General features: G+C 39.4%; 1 protein-coding gene across 5 annotated transcripts in view; it reads left to right on the top strand.

Moving 5' to 3' along the window:
• Positions 1 to 21,475, top strand: part of pcdh11 (protocadherin 11) — a 798,581-nt gene that overhangs the window by 217,988 nt on the left and 559,118 nt on the right. The gene's annotated exons all lie outside the window — the stretch shown is intronic.

The raw sequence follows: 21,475 nt of genomic DNA on the forward strand, positions 1-21,475 counted from the left end.
TAGCTGCTGTCTTGCTTTCTTTATAACTACATTGATATGTTGGGATCAGGTTAGATACTCAAGAGATCTTGACACTCAGTAATGTGAAACTGCACACTGTCTCCACTTCCTACCAAGTGAAACCCAATAGCATATTCTTTTAACTATACTTCTAGTACTAATCCATGTGTAATTGGAGCCTGTAATTTACATTTTGATAATGGGGTTTGGGATCACTGACTGAGTGATCTGGCACTTTCACTTTCTCTGAATGAATTCGGCATGGTGGAGAGCAAAGTTCAGAATGAATTGTGCGGCCTAATGGCAGAGCACGAGCCCATAATCGGCTCCGTTACTTGCTGGCCTTGCCAATTAAAGTGTCAAGTAAGATTGAAATCAACAAGGATGAGGATGGAAGGCGAGCAGGTGTTCAGCATTGTCTGCCTACATTTGACCACTCTCCCTCTACTCTCGTTCACTGTTGCCAAAGGAAGGTGCAGGAGTCTTGGATCTTTGCCAAAATTTTATCGGGCGTTTTGTGGATTGGACTCATTTTCAGAGTGCTCTGCAGTTCTTGTTCTATGCATTACTGGGTGCTGGTTGCTCCCTTTTTTTTGCTAATTTGTGCAATTTTGTTCGGGGCACTTTGGTGCAGACTGACTTTGCATTCTGCTGTCAATGAATGACACCGTGCTAAATTGAACTGAATTGAACTAAACTGAACATTCCAAGACTGTTTCATGGACTATGCATTTTGATGTTTAATATTCTGTGTGTTATTTGCTCATTTTATCTTGTTTGTGCAATTTGTTCTTCGTTTAGCATGTTGGGTGTTTAATATATATTTTTGGAACAGATTCCATGCTGTTCTTTGTTTTGTGGCTGCCTGTGGGAAGATGAATCTCACAATTGTATACTGCAGACATACTTTGATAATAAATGTACTTAGAATCAATGTTTTATGAACAGCTTCTTCCCCTCTACCATCAGATTCCTGAATGGACCATTAACCCATAGACACTACCTCACTTTCCATTTCTTCTTTTGCTCTCATTTCAATTAATTTTTTTAATGCATTTCTTACTGTAAGTTGTTGTTTCTTTTTATTATTATGTATTGCAATGTGCCGCTGCTGCTGTGAAACCACAAATGATATCTGCCTGTGATTTTAAAATGGATTCTGATTCAGGACAGCCACTGCCAAATTCTTCGCAATTTTAAACATAAAACATATGTTTTTAAACATATTTTTGAACTATCATTTAAAGTAATGGCTTTAATAGCATTTTAATTTCTGAACCTGTAATTATTTGTTGGACATAACTTTCATCATTAATCATCAAACCACTTAAACCCCAGATGCTAGAGTCTCTGTGTGAAAAAAAAACTAAATGTAGCTGGAGTTTGCCAATCCTACAATACAAATATTTAGTTTGCCTCCGTTAAGGATAAAGCAAATTTTTTTGCTGGGCATATTGTCATGTGTAATCTCTTGCATTTCTCTCTCTTTTCTGCCATGAAATGACACAAAGGAGTGATCATAGACTTGTCATGTGTCTTAGTATTGTTCAGTAATAACTAGACAAACACTTACTGTTACAGCAACTCTATGTTATGGAGTTAAAGGTCTCCTCAGTCATGTAAAATTCAGTTCACTGCCTCTACAAAACAATGGTTACAAATTAAGAGCATTGGCTAAACAATTGGGAAAGAGAAGATATGAGTCTTGTTACAATTGTAATGTGTTTCCCTGACCATACATTTTGCTTATGTTGCACATGAGAGGAACTGAAAAGGTAACTATTGAGAATTTATCTGAATGAAAAAAAAGAAATGTTTGTAAATATACATTCAGACTTTCTCTTACAAGTTCCTTGTTGCAAAAGGTACTATTTCCAAGGCAAGATTGGAGGATTTACAGCTCATTGATAGATGTATCTTTTCAGGGATTCATCATTTCATTTATTTTAGGTAAAGAAAGAATTTGATCATCATTCCTTTTTGAAATATTGATTTTGGCAAGGTATATAACAACTCTGAAAGGCTGACAATAATTAGCTTAGCCGGATATGGGATTATATATATCTGCCCTTAAGCAATAATCTCAAGTGAGGTTTGGCACACGTCTAATTTTCAGATGGAGGCTACTATCATTCTGGAGTTTACGTACAAAATTGCATTTTTAAAGAATCTATGGCAAGTAGTTTGATTGTGATTTCAGAAATCCAACTTCTGTAAAAACTTTCTCAATTGAAAGAAAGTTTGATTAAAGAAGTAGCTAGAAATACTACTAAGTTTTAAACATTATTCCTTTTAAATCTCCTTTCTTAGTAAGACACATCATACAAGTGTGGAATTCTGATTATTGACAAACTGCCTTAGAGCTGAGGAACAGAATTGAACTCAAAATTGTAAAACACAAAGACCTGAACTCCTTTTACGTTGATTTATGTTGTAGTTCCCAATGTGTCACTCAGGGAACAATCATGAGTACAAATAAGTAATAGTATGGGCAAGGAAAAATATTAAGAATACCTTTAAAACCTGAGCTTTTTCAGTACTTAACTGGCCAGATCATTTTCAACTTTCAGTTGGCTTTCTAGTGTAGATGTATCAATTTAAAATCAACAGTAATATTGTGGTACAAAGTCACCCCAATCATTTTGATGTTCAGTCCTGATGCATGGCTTCAATCTGCGAAGCTGACATTCTTTTTCTTCCATAGATACCTCTCAATCAACTGAGTTCCTTCAGCAGATAGCTTTTACTCCATAGTCCAGCATCTGCAGACTTTTGTGTCTCCATTTTATAACTCCACTGGCAGGGTTCATGATGGATACTTCTTAGCCAGTAGTCCTGACGAAGGGTCTCGGCCCGAAACATCGACAAGTGCTTCTCCTATAAATGCTGCCTGGCCTGCTGTGTTCCACCAGCATTTTGTGTGTGTTGTTGTTTGGCCTCTTTCTATTTCTTGGTTGTTTGCTAACTTTGCTTTCTAAACACAACCTCTGCCACTTGTAAGATCACAAGTAGGTGTAAGTAAACTTCTAACAGTTGTTTGACTTCTTTTTAATGCAATGTTAATCTTCAGTTCTAGAAATGTAAATGGAAAGCCCTGAGACTAAACAAGCATTGGCTAAGGTTTCGTAAAGAAGCATAGTGGATGTTTGGTCTGGGAGAAGTAAGGTTTAGCTCATTACACCTGCACTATTACTGTTCAAGATGTAATATAAACAATGAGTTGTTTCACTTGGATTGTTTCAAACAGACAAGCTGGCACTTAAGTTGTTTGTTACAAGGAAGCTTGCAGAGCAGAGGGATAATATTATTTAGCATATCAATAACTATGATGTGTTTACAGTTGGAAGGTTTTATGTGCTCAAGGAGGTTAGCTTCACAGCTTTACAGCATTAATAGTAGGTAGCTGAAGAACTATGTCTCCAAAATGGTTTTAAGCTGTTTGTGTTGAAGGGACATCTAGGAAATATCATATGCATGTGAAGTCACCCAAATGGTAGAAAGAGTGTAAGTATAGAGAGCAGTTCAGGTGTATTAGGAATGGATGAGGAACATCAATAAGAGTTATAGGAAGACAGGGTGAATAGAATCTGTTCCTCTCGCTTAAGTTTCTGCAGTGGACGAATTGCTCATCTGCATCATGGTATGTCTTTTTAGTTTAAAGGAATTGTACGTGTGGTTTGTAAATCCTTTCAGTTTAAGAAATGCTTTGCAAATAAACATTTAAGATAGAAATCCTCTGTGAGGTTTAAATGTGTTTTGGGAACGTTGTTTGGATTTAAACGTGTATCACTGAAAATAAATGAACTGTGTTTAAATCTACTTTGTTAGTTGGAAAGATCTTTTCTTTGGTAGCGAGAGAGGACCCACTGCTCAAATAGTGGGTATTGGCAGCTAAAACTTGCCACTGAGAATAAACAGGGAAGTAAACTTGTCTTTGAAGATTGAGTAGTTACGTTGCTATCTGCCTTTAGTGAGAGTATGTGTGGCTATTTACAATACAGTCGGCCCTCCTTATCTGCGAATTCCGCATGTGCGAATTCAACCAACCGCGAATCATGATAAACCCAAAAGTGCTCTTCCAGCACTTGTTGTTCAAGCAAGTACAGACTTTTTTTTCTTGTCATTATTCCCTAAACAAGGCAGTATAACAATGATTTTACATAGCATTTATATTGTATTAGGTATTATAAGTAATCTAGAGATGATTTAAAGTATACAGGAGGATGTGCGTAGGTTATCGTGGATCGGGATCGAAAAAAATCGGAAGTTTTCTTACTAAATAAATCAGAACAGGTACATCCGGTATTATTTAGCATCAGTTAGTCAAACATTTGTCTTAGTATATACTATATATTTTACCTTTCTATGCATATAAAACACTTAAGAACATATGTTTCAGCGCTGGGCTCAGGAACGGAAGTTCCCGAGTTCGATCTGGTGACAGATCGCTCCCTGCGCTCTCCACCATGCCGGGTTGATGTGGAGGATCAAAAATCCAAAACCTCAAAACCCAATAATTAAACCACTGCGTTGCTTAGTAATAATTGTAGCTTTCATCGGGGCACAGCCTTTCTCACTTTATCCATTAAAATTGTTCCGATCGTTGACCGATGTAGCCTAACGCTTTTCCACTGACTGATGGTGGTTTACCTCTTTCTGATCGCTTTATTATTTCCACTTTATTTTCAATCGTTACCGTGATAATTTCTGTGAACACAAACACTGTGGATTCAGAGCTCTGATGCCGGGTCCTAATGTCCACCACACTGAGTCAGGTTGAATCAGGGACTTGAGCATCCGCGAATTTTGGTATCCGCGAGGGGTCCTGGAACCAATCCCTCGCGGATAAGGAGGGCCGACTGTACTGTGCAAACATCTTAGTCACAGCTAGGGTACCTAAGGCTCTTGCACAGTACTGTAGTAATTTTATGTATTGCACTGTACTGCTGCTGCTGTAAAAAAAAACAAATTTCATGACATAGGTGAGTGATAATAAACCTAATTCTGATAGGGGTCTCTATTGTGGACTGAGAGTAGGAAGGAGCAGGGAGAGGGGAATCATGATCAGTAAAAAGGGAAGGGAGAGAGGTGGCAGTAGGAAGCACCAGAGACACATTCTGTAATGATCAATACATCAACTCTTTGGAATCAAATTACCTGGTCTGGTGTCTCAGTGCTAGGTACATCTGCACCTGCACTAGTCCCCTTCCCTGGCACTTTTTCTCTGTGTACCTGCCCCAAATTCCTCCTGTGTGTCCACCCTTGTTATTTTCAACATCTTCTGCTACCGCCATATTTACAAACTCACTCTCTCTCCACATTGACAAATACAGTACTGTGCAAAAGTCTTATGCAACCTCTCTGTGCCTTAGGCTTTAAGTTCTTATGTACCTTTGAGTTTTGAACAGTACTGTACATCTGATATGGCTTAAGATCTTTGCTTGAGCTTAGAACTTTCACAGACAGCAAACCTAATGTCATTATGGTTGGCACCCAATGTGGTCCTAAGAACATAAGAAATGGGAGCAGGAGTAGGTCATCTGCCATTCAATAAGATCATGGCTGATCTGGCCATGGACTCATCTCCACCTACCTGCCTTTTCCCCATAACCCTTAATTCCTCTACTCTGCAAAAATCTATCCAAGCATGTTGGATATGTTATTTCCAAAGGTATTATTTTAGAAAGAATCATTATTTAGCAGTAGTCCAACTCAGAACACGTTTGAGAACTGCTACAGCATTCCACCTGGTACTGTAAAATGGCCAGCCACCTGGCTCCAGTAGTTTTGCAGGAAAATGCTCGGTGATATGATGAATGTGTTAATAATATATTAGACATATGGTATAATACCCAGACTGCTCCTCAAATTGAACATGATGAATATTTTATTCTTCAAACCAGAGACTGGAATGATGAAGGGACAGAACATCGAGTAGGATGCAGATTAGACAGACCAAACCCTGCTGTACAACCTCCAACTCAGATCATCACAATTTGTACCAGATACTAACTTTGTAGCAATAATTCATGCCTTGAGTCAGCAAACTGGCCCCCTTTTTAGATAGAAACCAAGCACCCGCGTGGGGACCACATGCTTATGTGATAGAATCTGCTGGCCAAAATCTTAATTCTGATGCATGAGTATATTCTTTCCAAGTCCACTTGTGGTAGGGCCCACAGCAGTAAGCCCTTGAGGTATTAATGAAGTGTGGAGAACAGATGCTTGGGAGCATACACTAGAGTTACTAAAAAGATTGACTATAGCCAGTAAAAGAAGAATACAGTGCCAGGTTCCTGTATATGGAGACACTGCCGCTTTCCCAGTACAAACTTCCTATCAAGTTTTTGGACCTGAGTCTTTTCAGAGTTTGCAGACAGTATGCCCCACACCTCCAGCTGATGCTGATGAAATTTTGAACTAGTTACTTCAGAATGCCAGGAGGTTACAAGCCTTCCAGGCCACATACTCGCCAGCATATTCAGCAATTCTTATTAATGTTATTTCCTATATCCTTGGTACCACCTCCACGTGAGTTTAGAAGCCCATATCAGATGTATGTGTGGATTTATAAACAAGTAAGGGGTGGAAATGTCTGTGTAGGATTTAGTAATGTAATGAGTAAAATAGTCAAAAGCCAGGGCTTGCTAACAGCTTATGAGATCGGAGAACAGATGGCAAGGACAGACTGGGACCTCAACGTAGGTGCCCTTCAGGGCTGTGTACTAAGCCCCCTCCTTTACTCTCTGTATACCCATGACTGTGTCGCCACCCACAGCTCCAATCTGCTAATTAAATTTGCTGACATTACTACATCGATTGGCCTAATCTCAAATAATAATGAGGCAGTCTACAGAGAAGTAGTCATCACCCTGACCCAGTGGGGTCAAGAAAACAACCTCTCCCTCAACGTCACTAAAACAAAGTAGCTGGTTGTGAACTACAGGAAGAATGGAGACAGGCTAACCCCTATAGACATCAATGGATCTGAGGTTGAGAGAGTGAACAGCTTTAAGTTCCTCGGCATAAACATCACTGAGGATCTCATGCGGTTTGTATATACTGGCTGAGTGGTGAAAAAGGCACAGCAGCACCTCTTTCACAGATGGTTGAAGAAGTTTGGTATGACCACCCCCCCCCCCCCCCACCAATTCTCAGAACTTTCTACAGGGGCACAATTGAGAGCATCCTGACTGGCTACATCACTGCCTGGTATGGGAACTGTACCTCCCTCAATCACAGGATTCTGCAGAGAGTGGTGCAGACAGCCCAACGCATTTGTAGATGTGAACTTCCCACTATTCAGAACATTTACAAAGACAGGTGTATAAAAAGGGCCCGATGTATCATTGGAGACTCAAGTCACCCCAACCACAAACTGTTCCAGCTGCTACCATCCGGGAAATGGTACTGCAGCACAAACTGAAGATGTTCTATAGGTCAGTTGTGGAGAGCGCCCTCTTCTTTGTGGTGGCGTGTTGGGGAGGAAGCATTAAGAAGAGGGACGCCTCACGTCTTAATAAGCTGGTAAGGAAGGCGGGCTCTGTCGTGGGCAAAGTACTGGAGAGTTTAACATCGGTAGCTGAGCGAAGGGCGCTGAGTAGGCTACGGTCAATTATGGATAACTCTGAACATCCTCTACATAGCACCATCCAGAGACAGAGAAGCAGTTTCAGCGACAGGTTACTATCGATGCAATGCTCCTCAGACAGGATGAAGAGGTCAATACTCCCCAATGCCATTAGGCTTTACAATTCTACCGCCAGGACTTAAGAACTTTTTTAAAAGCTATTATTAATGCTTTTTGAGATAGTGATTTAGATGCATATCATATTTTTTACTGAGTTAAGTATTGTATGTAATTAGTTTTGCTACAACAAGTGTATGGGACATTGGAAAAAAAGTTGAATTTCCCCATGGGGATGAATAAAGTATCTATTTATCTATCTATCTATCTATCTATCTATCTATCTATCTATCTATCTATCTATCTATCTATCTATCTATCTATCTATCTATCTATCTATCTATCTATCATTAAAGCCAGGACCAATAGGCTCTGGGACAGCTTCTTGCACCAGGACATCAGACTGATTAACTGATGCTGTCGCACCTGTATTTCTATGTTACATTGACTATCCTGTTGTACATAATATTTATTATGTATGGCATCTGTTAGTCTCAAGAGACCATGGAACTACTCCTGGAAAGTCTTCTCCAGGGCACAGGCCTGGGCAAGGTTGTATGGGAGACCAGCTGTTGCCCATGCAGCGAGTCTCCCTCTCCACGCCACAGATGTTATCCAAGGGAAGGACAAGGGCACCAGTGTCATCGCAGGAGTTGCCAGAACGAGGTTGAAGGCAACGTTGAACTGACTTAGGGACTCCAGCTCCAGATTTGTCCTCGGGGTTTACTCCCGAAGCCTTTCCCATGAGTGGGTATGGCCGCAAGGCAGCGGAGGTTCGAAGTCAGAGTTTTCCCTCTCGTAGATGGACTGCCTTCCCATTGGGCAGTTCCATCTCCATTAAAAATTACTATAATTGCACATTGCACATTTGAACGGAGATGTAACGTAAAGATTTTTACTCCTCATGTATATGAAGGATGTAAGTAATAAAGTCAATTCGATTCAATTCCATTCATTGTTCATTCCATAATGTTACCTGTTTATCCTCATGAAAGCCTCTGCACCATGTGAGGAATAGCTTTTAATCAACACCTGATACATGAATGATTTCCAGTTGGTGAAGAGATCCTGCGCACCGCACCGACTTGGTGGTATCAAAACTACTGCTCTTTCCCACACAAGGACCCTCCCCTTTTCCCTTGAAAGGGAATGTATAGTCTGTAACAAAGTTATTCCTCATGTCAATGGCATTCACAGTGTTCTACACCAGCCTCTCAGCAAAGAGGATATAATGAACAAACCAAAAAGGTTCCATGGAGACCACCAGACTTGAGATAAGATATCTGCTCACAATGTGGATGGCTAGAAACTAGATATCAGTCACAGACTTTAGTTTCATTCCTTTTCTTTGCTGAAGAAAGTCTTAGACTAAGATACTCCTTCTGGGATTGAGGGAATGTTCATAGGCCCAATCAATGTTATGCGAAGAGTATGAAACATTATGCCCACCTAATCTTCCACCCTTTAAATATACAAAGAGACAGGGCCCATCCCAAATGTCCACACCCTCCTCTGCAGCTCAGGGAAAGCAAAATGGAAGAAAGGTTGTATGACTACAACATTGATGTAGTGAAAATTGCACAGGAGGGGGAGTATTTCAACAACAATTTGACTCAAAATACTCCATCTGACAAATATACAGGTGTACCTAGTTTCACCTTTCCATATTGCTAAACATCATATTTTTGGCAAAGTTCGACCCTGCTGCTTTGATAAGGGTGATAGGCTTTCAGATCGTTGAGTTTAGAACCTTTGTGGTCAGTAAACTCAATACCATCACAGATTTGGTGATTCTGAGTACAGGGAAGCTTGTTAAAGAAACTCACTTCTACAATGCTGATAAGTAGATGCTATGTGTGAATCAGTGCAAGGAACAAGACGTTCTGCACTCAAAACTGATTTCTGTGCCAAGTACAAATGTTTTTGCAGTTTTTTTCTTTTAATCGGTTGATTCTCTGAGGAGACATTTGACTTTGGTTACTACTACTAAAGGCATATTAATTGCTGTATGTACTCATCCTGTTTTGCACTATTGACTTCAATGGACCTCAAGGTATAGAGGTGGAACAGAATGTGCAGACGTGGAAGCAACTAGCAGCTGATACTTATGTATGTCTTCAATGCTAATGGAAGGTTAAAAATTAAATTTCTGCCACAAGCATCTATTTTCACCAGTTTAAAATTGGAAAGATTGACTCCTTGTAGTGCATAGTGCTTCAGTGATATTTTCCTTAAACCTGAGTTTTGGAATTTTTAAGGAAGAGATATTAGAGGAAATTACTTAAAGTTCTATCATTTCTGTGTTTAACTGTAATATGTACCTTGATTTATATTTTGGATTTCTGTGGCAGGACATTGATAGAAGTGGAATTAGTGTAGATTTAGTACTTTATTGTTGAAATGGAGACAATGGTGCAAAGAACCTATTTTTTCTGTGCTGTCTGATATTGGCATGCCTAAAACTCCAAGTTTAATCTGGATGCTGAAGGACAAACCTTATGCTCTTTTGAAGTGTGTGAAGGAAGAGAAGTGGGTGCAGGTACTCAAAAAGTTGAAAGACCTAAAAGTTGAAAGACCTAAAAGAGAGAAGGTACTCAAAAAGTTGAAAGACCTAAAAGTACGTAAGTCACCCAGACCAGATGAACTGCACCATAGGGTTCAGAAGGAGGTAGCATTAGAGATTGTGGTGGTATTAGAAATAATCTTTAAAAAATCATTGGACTCTGGCATGGTGTCAGAGGACTGGGAAATTATAGATGTTACGCCACTCTTTAAGAAAGGAGAAAGGCTGCAGAAAGGAAATTATAGACCAGTTAGCCTGACCTCAGTGGTTGGGAAGATGTTGGAGCCAATTGTTAAAGATGAGGTGATGGACTACTCGGTGATACAGGGTGAAATAGGACAAAGTCAGCATAGTTTCCTTAAGGGATAATCCTGCCTGACAAACCTGTTGAATTCTGTGAGGAGATTACAAGTAGGATAGATAAAGGGGATGCAGTGGATGTTGTATTTTTGGACTTTCAGAAGGCCTTTGACAAGGTGCCACACATGAGGCTGCTTACCAAGTTAAGAGCCCGTGGTATTACAGGGAAGTTTCTAGGATGGTTAGAGCATTGGATGATTGCACGAAGGCAGTGGGAATAAAAAGATCCTTGTCTGGTTGGCTGCCAGTGACTCGTGGTGTTCTGCAAGGGTCGATGCTGGGACCACTCCTTTTATGCTGTATGTAAATGATTTAGATGATGAAATAGATAGCTTTGTTGCCAAGCTTGCAGATAATATGAAGATTGATGTTGAGGAAACAGGTAGGATGTGGAAAGCCTCAGACAGATTAGGAGAATGGGCAAAAAAGTGGCAAATGAAATGTAATGTTAGAAAATTCATGGTCATCCACTTTGGTAGTAGAAATAAATGTGTGGACTATTTTCTAAATGGGGAGAAAATCCAAAAATTTGAGATGTAAAGGGACTTGGGAGTCCTTGTGCAGAACACCCTAAAGGTTAACTTGCAGGTTGAGTCGGTGGTGAGGGAGGCAAATGCAATGTTAGCATTCATTTCAAGAGGTCTAGAATACAAAAGCGGGGATGTGATACGGAGGTTTTATAAGCCACTGGTGAGGCCTCACCTTGAGTACTGTGTACAATTTTGGGCTCCTCATCTTAGAAGAAATGTGCTGGCATTGGAAAGGGTACAGAGGAGGTTCACAAGGATGATTCCAGGAATGAAAGGGTTATCATATGAGGAACGTTTGATGGCTCTGGGTCTGTACTCCCTGGAATTCAGAAGGATAAGGGGGGATCTCATTGAAACCTTTCGAATGTTGAAAAGCCTAGACAGAGTAGATGTGAATGGGATGTTTTCCATGGTGGGAGAGTCTTGAACAATGGGGCACGGCTTCAGGATAGAGGGGCATCCATTCAAAACAGAGATGCGGGGAGATCTCGTTAGCCAGATGGTGGTGAACTTGTGGAATTTGTTGCCATGTGCAGCTGTGGAGGCCAGGTCATTGGGTGTTTTTAAGGCTAAGATTAATATGTTCTTGATTGGACAAAAGTTATGGGGAGAAGGCCGGGAAATGGGGTTGAGGAGGAGAAAAAAAGGATCAGTCATGATTGAATGTCAGAGCAGACTCAAAGGGCCAAATGGCCTGATTTCTGCTCCTGTGTCTTATGGTATAATTCTCTATATTGTTGAATCCCTGTTTTATGTAAGTATCTGAAAGCTATCTGCATTTTATTTCTCTCATTCTTCCCTTCCCCCTCCTCGCAGCCGACATCTGGTTCAAATTGTTGTCTGTAATTTTCTCTCATTTCACATATTTTCAATATTATGGTCAATGATATCTGTTCCTACTTTTATGCATGCTCTTAAGTTTAATTCTGAACCCAGGCAAGTCTAAACAACTAAAATAGTTAAAATTTTGCCAGTTTGCCTTAAAACTGTAAGCAATCATTATATTGTGAACAGTTGCCAGAAAAGCGAGTGGCAGAGCCATTATTACATTAATGTCCAATGACATATGCCCAGTGCTAGACTAACCAGAACCCACAACAGATGGCTGCCAATGGCCTGTGGCAGCAACAGATTAGACCCAAAAAAAAAACAAAGCCTTTCACCGTGAATGCTAACAACATCACAATGGAAGGCAGAATTCAAAGATGATCACATTATTCACCTTTCCAGAATAATTTCTTAGGCTTTTCAAAAGTGTGCTCGGCTGAAGACAAGCCATATTGTGTTCCACTGCAGATTGCTGCAAAATTCAAGGTCTCAGGGTCTTGGACTATATATTTTTTGTGTGGCTGTATTTGACTGACATATTTATTTGCTATATCATATGTGCTAGATATGCCTAGTGCTGTGTATGACTATTGATACTGTGTTTTGCTCTTTGTCCCCAGAGTAACGCTGTTTTGTTTGGCTGTATTCATGTATGGTTGAATAACAATTAAACTTGAACTATGAACTATGGATCTATTAATTGCTCTATAGCTCCAGTTGAGTATTTCCGCAACATTTTCATTTTGAATAAAGATCATAAATATCTGAAGCCTCGCCACTCAGTGTCAAATTTAGCTTCAACTTGGCTTTTTGTTTACGGATAGTGGAAAGTACAGAATGGAAATCTGACTTATAATTCCTGTATACAGTTGGAGAACATAGCATCTAATTGACTTTAAATAGTTGCAGCATGTGACTTTTCTGTGCAGTTACGGTTTACAAGTTATTTTTCAGGACGTGAAATTACTACCTTTGTAAGTTTTAAATACATTGGTGGATAATCTTCTTCTGTTCATTGCAAACAAATAAAGCATTGTCATTCAGAACACTTCAGACAATATGCAGATTTGATGTCAAGAGAATCACTCCACAATCACTTCTTTTTTCTCTATGCTTTATTTCTCCACAGATTTTTGCCCCACTTCTGAGTTCAGTCAGTCATTTTTGCTGTTTGGTTTATCTCACACTGCACTGAGTTATTTTTCATCGTCTGTGAAGTAAACCATTCATTCCCTTTGCTGCATTTAAAATTAGTTGCAGATAGCAAATCCTGTGCAATGAAATTTCACACTGCTGTCTACAGCACCTTAATGTGTTAATATTCCAAAGAAAAGCATGCACAGGATTTTCAAACAAATCCGAAACTATTGTCCTCATAATATGTTCTTTGCATTTTTGTAACATGTCAGTAAGGTATGATTGGCTGTGTTAATTGTGAACATACTTTAATGGTTGCTCAAAGCTTTCAAATCAAATATCTAAATATCTTTAAGTAACAGGTGACAGAATCTTTAAACAATGTGAATGCCATTAGAGAAATGCATGATGTTTCAATGGAAGTAGAAATGTTTATCTAGTGTCTTTTAAATCTGAAATGTAGGTAGTGGCTGGAATACATTTTCATTGGTCTTTGTTTAAATACATTTGCTGCTTTGAAGAGTAATTTTGTATATTTTGATCTGAAAGTGACAAGATAGTGTCCTTTGTGTCCAAGACTTGCTAATTGCTTTTTATTATGGATCATTATTTTTGTGAATGAAATAAAATTTTGTTTGATCCTCTTCATGGGAAAAAATCTGACTTGCATCTGTCATTGAGTTCAGCCACTCTACACAGTGACACCAAACAACAAGTGACCAAACCATTGGTGTTTAACAGACTGCACTTCTAAAAACAATGGCACCCATTGGTTGACTCAGGAATCTCATTCATCATGGCATGAATGTCCAACCCAGTAAAATCTCTTATGATCCGGGGCAGTGTTGTTGGAATCTTCCTGTAACCACACTGTGTTGCCTCTAATTAATTTTTGAAATACGAGAGTGCTGTTTGCAGAACTTGCACTTACTACCTAACTCCACTGGTCCTGAAGAAAATGATGGCAGGCAGTAATGTGTGCTGAACGTATTTCCATAGTGCTGCTGTGCATGGAAGTTGCAGAATTAAGAACCTATGATGATTTACCTGTACAATATTATCGGCTGTAATTGGCTGAGCCGGGTTGGCTCGCTGTTCTGCTGGGTTTGTTCGTCTCTGCACTGGACTGAGGCTGTGGCCTGCAAAAAATGGACTTCTGGATTGGGTATAATGATGTGTGGTGTCATGAACTTCAGATCTGAATGCTGTTTTGCTTGCTTTTATTGTTTGCATGATTTGTTTTTTTTTTACTCTCTCTGCACGCTGAGTGTTTGGATGGTCTTCTTTGGCTTTCAATGGGTTCTATTGGGCTTCTTTGTTTTCTGGCTGTTTGTAAGGCAATGAATCTCAGGGTTGTATAAAGTATACATACTTTGATAATAAAATCTACTTTGAATGTTGAACTTTAAATAGGAACTTATGCAGCCAGTTCTCTAAGTGGTAAAAGCTATTAGTTTGGGAAGAGCTGAGGAAAATGTCTTGGCACATTGCTGCAAGTATTACACACTCTGGCCACGATCTTCAATAGATAGTGCTGGGGAAATGGAAATGTCAATCAAATGGAATGGTGCTGTGTGTTTTGTTCATCCAGTAAATGGAGAGTATTCCATTGTGCTCCTGACAATTATCTACTTCTTCTTCTGGAAGAAGCTTTATATTATACCAAATCTCCACTGATTGGTCTTGATGCGTACAGCTTGCTGTTTATTTTAGTACAGCCTGTTTACCACATTTTTTAGATATGAAAGTGTAGCGGTTATGTAGAGAGCATGTAACCAAGAGATTTGAATAATGAATGAAAAGTATGATTTCAAGGCCACCTCCAGACTCCTGTCCCTAATTCTCTTCAATTAAGTGAATTCAATTAAATATTTTAGTCCAGGAAACAGTGTCCATAAGAAGCATGTTGTGACATATTGGCAGTTGAGGTCAATCTATCCTCTTTGTATATTGATATTTATGTTGTTTCAGAATTTCAAATTTTGTTTAAAAGAGTTTAATTATATCTTATTTTGACACAAAAAAACATGGAAAACCATGTCATAGAGTTAAATTATAACTATTGTCAGAGAAATCAAAACAAGAATATTGTTGTTGTCATATAAATAAATAGACCTCCTTAAGGTTGTTCTAGTTGGGGGTGGATATAATGGGAATAAGCTCCCACTACCTAGTAAATGCTCCCAATGGTGTGGGTCTCAAATAGCTTCTGAAAACCATGTTCAGCTCCTGGCCTTTACAGAAGGCTTAGCTACTAAACCTGGTGGAACTGTTGCTATTGACAGAAGAATGGGCAAAATTGGGTTGCTAGTACTTTAAAGCCAGTCACTTTGAGCAGATGTGGCTTATCGGCTGTGGTTGGCTGCTCGTCTAGGAGAAGGAAAACTGATCTCAAACCTCCGCTGACTTATGGCTATACTCACTCATGGAGAAGCTTTCAAGGGTAAACCTTGAGGTAAAATCCAGAGCTGGAGTCCCTAAGGCAGTCCTACATTAAGTTCAACACTGACTGACAGCCCCTGTGAAGCTGCTGTTGCCAAACTGTATGGGTCTCTACCATTCCTTTGGATTCATCAGCTGTCTGGAGAAAGGGAATTTGCTGCATGGGAAAAAGTATGCTCTCCATAATCGTACTGCCCTGGCTTATGTCTCATGTAGACAACTATGAGGCAATATCCATGGTCGAAGCTGACCAATGAAGGGCCTCAATGGATATTTGTGTCAACGGACTGCCTCACCTCGTTGATGTTTTTGCATTTTAAATATAATCCCAAATGTCATCCGTTTTTATACAGTTCCTTTACTCTATTCTGGAACTTGAACAAGGATCTTTGTTAATGCAAGGAATGCAATTATCAGACTTGTGCTTGAAGGCCAAGGATTGCTAGGAATAGGAAACTGAGAGCGAGTGCAGAGTTTGCCCATTTGATATCCTTTTGAAGGACCATTGGAACAGGCAATCAATAAAGGAAAAAATTAGCCCCATTTGGGTATTGATTGTGCCTGTTTTATCTGTGCAGTGTTAAAATATTGCTGGATCTATGTTTTTCATTTTTTTGCTGTAGTTTTTAAAATAAAAATTTCCAGTATGTTGATGCTGTAACTTACAGTAAATCCAGATTACACACATTCCTGTACATAGATTGTCAAAAGTTAAATAATGCCAAATTCTGTGCCTTGTGTACCACATAAAATGACAAATTATAGGAATTAAACTTCATTGCCTGAGAGTATGTGATACACTTTAATAAAAATAAGACCAGTGTGAATTCATCAATAGAGAAAGAGATATATTAATAATATTGCAGCAGTAATTTCTGATATATTTTTTGCCCAAAAACAAGAAATAGTTTGGAAAACACTATTTATGGATAATGTTACTAAATTGTTTAATTGGTATAGAACCTTAATTCCAAAGCAAATACTTTGATCTTTTTTTAATGTAACTATATACAACTTACTGGTTTCTAGAAGTTGTTATTACCTCACTTTCCAATATTGTATTGAAGTGTGAGGTTAGTAGGCAAGTAGGTGACTCCAACTCCAGCTAGAGTGAGCTAAGCTTCAGTAGACTGTCATTCTAACCAGTTTGCTGGATTAGGACTATGAACAGAAGAGTAATTAAGAGTGGAAACCGTGTGAGTTATTTTTTCTTCCCTCCCTCTCCAGCCCAGTGTCATTGAGGCAAACCAAAAATTAGTTAATTTTGCTATTGCATGAAAACATCTTGCATTTATATAGCACTTTTTATGATATCTCAAAATGACAGGTAAATTTATTGGTATTGAACGGTAGTCAATGTTGTAATGGAAAAGAAACAGTTATAGTTGCAATAGGGCTTATAAACAAGCCAGATACTCGATATTTAAGGTGTTTGTTCATGGTAAGTTATTACTTGGAACACCGGGAACACTCACCTGCTCTTGTCTTTTGCTACTCTGATAAGTGAGGGGCAATGATTTTTCAGAGATCATGAGGACAAAATGCTTATATTATCTGTCTAATAACATTAACAATTTTTAAATATGCATTCACAATCAGAAATTATCACATGATCTGGGAATTATTAAGCTTCTGTGTCCTTCACAATTCTTCAGAACTACGCTTCAGCACAGTGGTACGTTGCATAGTCACAAATGCAGAGAGAAAACTAGCCCCTTTGGTCCACGGAGTCAACAATAAACACCCAATGTACTCTAATTTCATCCAAGATCCATTTTATTCTCCACATTCCCACCAACTCCTCCCAGAGGTCAATTAACCTCTAAATCTGCACATTTTACAAATGCTGGAGGAAGCCTGTCTGGTCGCAGGGGGAACATGCAAACTGCACGCTTGCCGTGCTGGTGATGTGACCAGTGTTGACCTAGGTTGCTGGAACTTTATGGCAGTGGCTCCCCTAATTGTGTTCCTCTGTCATCTGGTCATTAATGCCGACGTAACGAACTGTGAACAGAGTTGCGAGGTACCATAGTGAAAATCTTGGGTTGGGTGCCGCTCAGAGCCCAGGTCAAAGGTTACAGGTCACAGTTTGGTTGGTGTGGTGTTTAGTATCATTGTACTGAGGATGAAGGAAGTTGTCTAAAGGATAAAGTACAGAACACCACTCTATTACTTTGTTAAATTTCAATAACAGATTTACAAAGAAAGTATATCAGCAATGATACTGCTAGATGTGTGAAATTGCATATTGATTACTGTATATACCAGGATTTGACAATTAAGCTTGATAATAGGCCATGGAATATCCATTATGGGATAAATACACTGTCACCTACATGGCTTTTTCCTGATGTAGTGATGCACATCTCAATTTGCCATTCATTTTTCAGTGTCTATGTGGACAGCTTTATTTGAGTTATACTATATTTTTCCTAAAAGTTGAAACGCTCCTGGTTCCCCTCGTAGAAATCAACCATTTCCTCATTGATTGTTCTGTTATATAAACATTCATATAATCACCATGCTTGCTTTATAACCATGAACCTTTAGTCCTACAGGTTTTGTCATACTCATGTTCCTCCGACCTTGAACATCTAACAATCAAATGCCAACTGTTCTATTTGCCAAGAGAGTTCTCCAGTGTGATCCTGACCACAGTTTACATACCACTAGCAGCCAATTATAATCAAGTGCTTGAGATACTGCATGATATTGTCACCAAACTAAAAAACAGTTCTTATTATAGTCAGGGATTTGAAACAGCTTTATTTGAAGAAATCTCTGCCCAAATACCATTAACGTATAACCTGTCACACCAGAGGTCCTAACACACTAAATCACTGCTATACTAAGATAAGGAAAGCCTACTATTCCAGGCCCGGACTACATTTCAGGAAATTGGATCACTTCGCTCTCCTCCTACCTGAATGCAGGCAGAGGCTAAAGAGCAAAGTTCCAAGAGTTAAGTACAACAAATATGTGGTCATGAGAGGCCTGAAGAAAAACAATGAGATTACCATGAGTTGGTGGACTGGGCCGTGTTCAGGGACTCGTCTGTGGATCTGAGTGAATATAACACAATTGTCATGGACTTTATACAAACATTTGTGGATGAGGGTATCCCCAGAAAATCATTCAGAGGTTTCCCCAACCAGAAGCCGAGGATGAACCATATGATCCTCAATCTGCTGAGGGCCAGATCAGAGGCATTCAAGTGTGGCAACCAAGAAAGTTACAAGAGGTCCAGGTACAATCTCTGGAAAGCCATCTCATGGACAAAGTGGCAATTCCAGACTAAACTTGAATCAATGAGGATGCCGGACAGCTACAGCAGGGCTTGAGTGTTATCACCTCTTATAAAGTAAAATCAGGAGACATGAGTTAGAACATGGCTTTGCTTCCAGATGAGCTCAATGCATTCCATGCTCGCTTTGGTTGTCAAAACATGGTGGAACCATCACAAACTCCCACAGCTCCCGATGATCCTGTGGTTTCAGTCTCTGAGGCTGACGTGAGGCATTCCTTCAGGAGGGTGAAACCATGGAAAGCATTTGGCCCAGATGGGATCCCTGGCTAAGTGCTAAAGACCTGTGCTGCTGAACTGGCTAGAGTGTTCGCTGCAATCTTTAACCTTTGCCTTCAGCAGGTACCACCTGCTTCAAGCAGGCTTCAATTATAGCAGTGCCTTAGAAGAACTTGGTAGCCTGCCTCAATGACTGTCATCCAGTAGCACTTACATTCACAGTGATGAAGTGTTTTGAGAGGTTGGTGATGAAGCATATCAATTCCAGACTGAAAAGCGACTTGGTCCATTTTGCCAATAGGTCCACAGTAGATGTCATTTCATTGGCTCTTCAGTCAACCCTGGAACATCTGGACAAACTTGTATTCATCAGGCTACTCTTTATTGATTATAGTGTGACATTTGATGGTATCGAACCCTCAAAACTAATCAATAAGCTACAAGACCTTGGTTTCAATACTTCTTGTGCAATTGGATCCTCAATTTCCTCATATGCCAAACCCAGTCAGTTTGGATTGGCAACATCTCCACAATCTCTATCAGCACAGGTGCATAGTAAAGATGTGTGCATAGCCCCCTTCTCTACTCACTTTATACTTGTGACTGTTTGACTAAGCTCAGCTCCAAAGCCACAGTTAAGTTTGCTGACAACACCACTCTTACAGGCTAAATCAAAGGGTGTGACAAATCAGCATATAGGAAGGAGATTGAAAATCTGGCTGAGTGGTGCCACAAGAACAACCTCTTATTCAATGCCAGCAAGATCATGGAGATGGTTAGTGGGGGGAGGAAACCAGAGGTCTATGAGCAAGTCCTCATCAGGAGATCAGAGATGGAGAGGATCCACCTCTGATCTCCCCATATGTGGTGAAGAGTATATTGACTGGCTGCATCACAGCCTGCTGTGGAAACATTGATGTCCTTGAACAAAAAGTCTTCCAAAAAGCCACTGATACAGCCCAGTTCATCATAAGTAAAGTACAAAATACCATTGAGCACATCTACATGAAGCGTTGTTGCAGGAAAACATCATCCATCACCAAGGACCCCCACTACCCAGGTCATGATCTTTTCTTGCTACTGCCATCAGGAAGATGGGACAAGAACCTCAGGACTCACACTACCAGATTCAGGAAAGGTTATTACTACTCAAGCATCAGGCTCTTGAACCAGAGGTGATTTCTTTAGAGAACTTCACTTGCTCCTCAACTGGACTGTTTCCACAACCTATGGAATCGATTTCAATGACTCTTCATCTCATGTTCTCGATATTTATTGTTTATTAATTAGCTTATTATTATTTCTTTTTTTCCTTCTTTTTGTATTTGCACATTTGTTGTTTTTTGCACACCGGTTGTCTGCTCTGTTGGTGTGGTCTTTCATTGATTCTGTTACGGTGTTTTGATATATTGAGTACGCCCACAAGCAAATAAATCTCTGGGTTTTACATGGTGACCTATCTCATAATAAATTTACCTTGAACTTTAAATTTTAATTATCTAAGTCCCTTTTGAAGTACTGGTAATGTTTTTGCCTCAATCATCCTTTCTGATTTGCAGAGCTTCTCTGTCCTCTGAGTAGAAACATTTTTCTCCAAAATTCCTCAGTCTCTCCATATACCATCAAATGTATGCTCCCTAATTACTGACTACTCTGCCTGGAGAATTAAATCTTGCCTATACTTTCCATTTAAGCCTCTCATATTTCGAACCATCTTTGTCCAATTTCTCCTTAGCCTCATTTGTTCTAGCCTAGTCAGTTTTCCATATAAAGGATCATAGATTTATTATTGGCATCAAAAAGGCCATACAACCAGTCACAACTCTGTCTTGTCTTTGTAGAATAATCTCATCAGTCCCATTTACCTATGCTTCCCCTGAGCTCTGCAAATTGCTCTCACTCAATGCTTTTTGAAGGCAGTGATTGATCCTGTTTTCATCATCCCTAAAGGTAGTAATTTTTTATAACTGAAATTCACCTGTCTTGGGAAATTTATCACGTTTCTTTTACATACTGTCTCCATTCTTGGTGCATCTTTCGCTGATGTAGTAATCTGAGCTTTACTTAGTATTCTTAACTGTGGCCTAAAGAGTAAAGTTGACCTCCCTGCTGTTCCTATCATGAGCAGAAGCATGGAATATATCACATATGTGGTATTTTGGTGTCAACAAGAATGTTCATTAGGATATCGGTGGCATGATTACAGACGTGAAAGCTTATTTAAGAGAGGATTTTTCTTCTTTGCAAATTCCAATAGCTGAATAGTATTGCTGCTGCCCATGATTGCCGCACATTCCTTTTCAAATTTATATATTTCAATTATTATATACCATGTTGTAGTGTATGACTTGTTGACTCATTAACCAGGCGGCATTGAATATTTGGGTAAAGTTAGCCACATTTTT

This window comes from Hemitrygon akajei, chromosome 10 (assembly GCF_048418815.1).
Source record: "Hemitrygon akajei chromosome 10, sHemAka1.3, whole genome shotgun sequence".
Lineage (NCBI taxonomy): Eukaryota > Metazoa > Chordata > Chondrichthyes > Myliobatiformes > Dasyatidae > Hemitrygon > Hemitrygon akajei.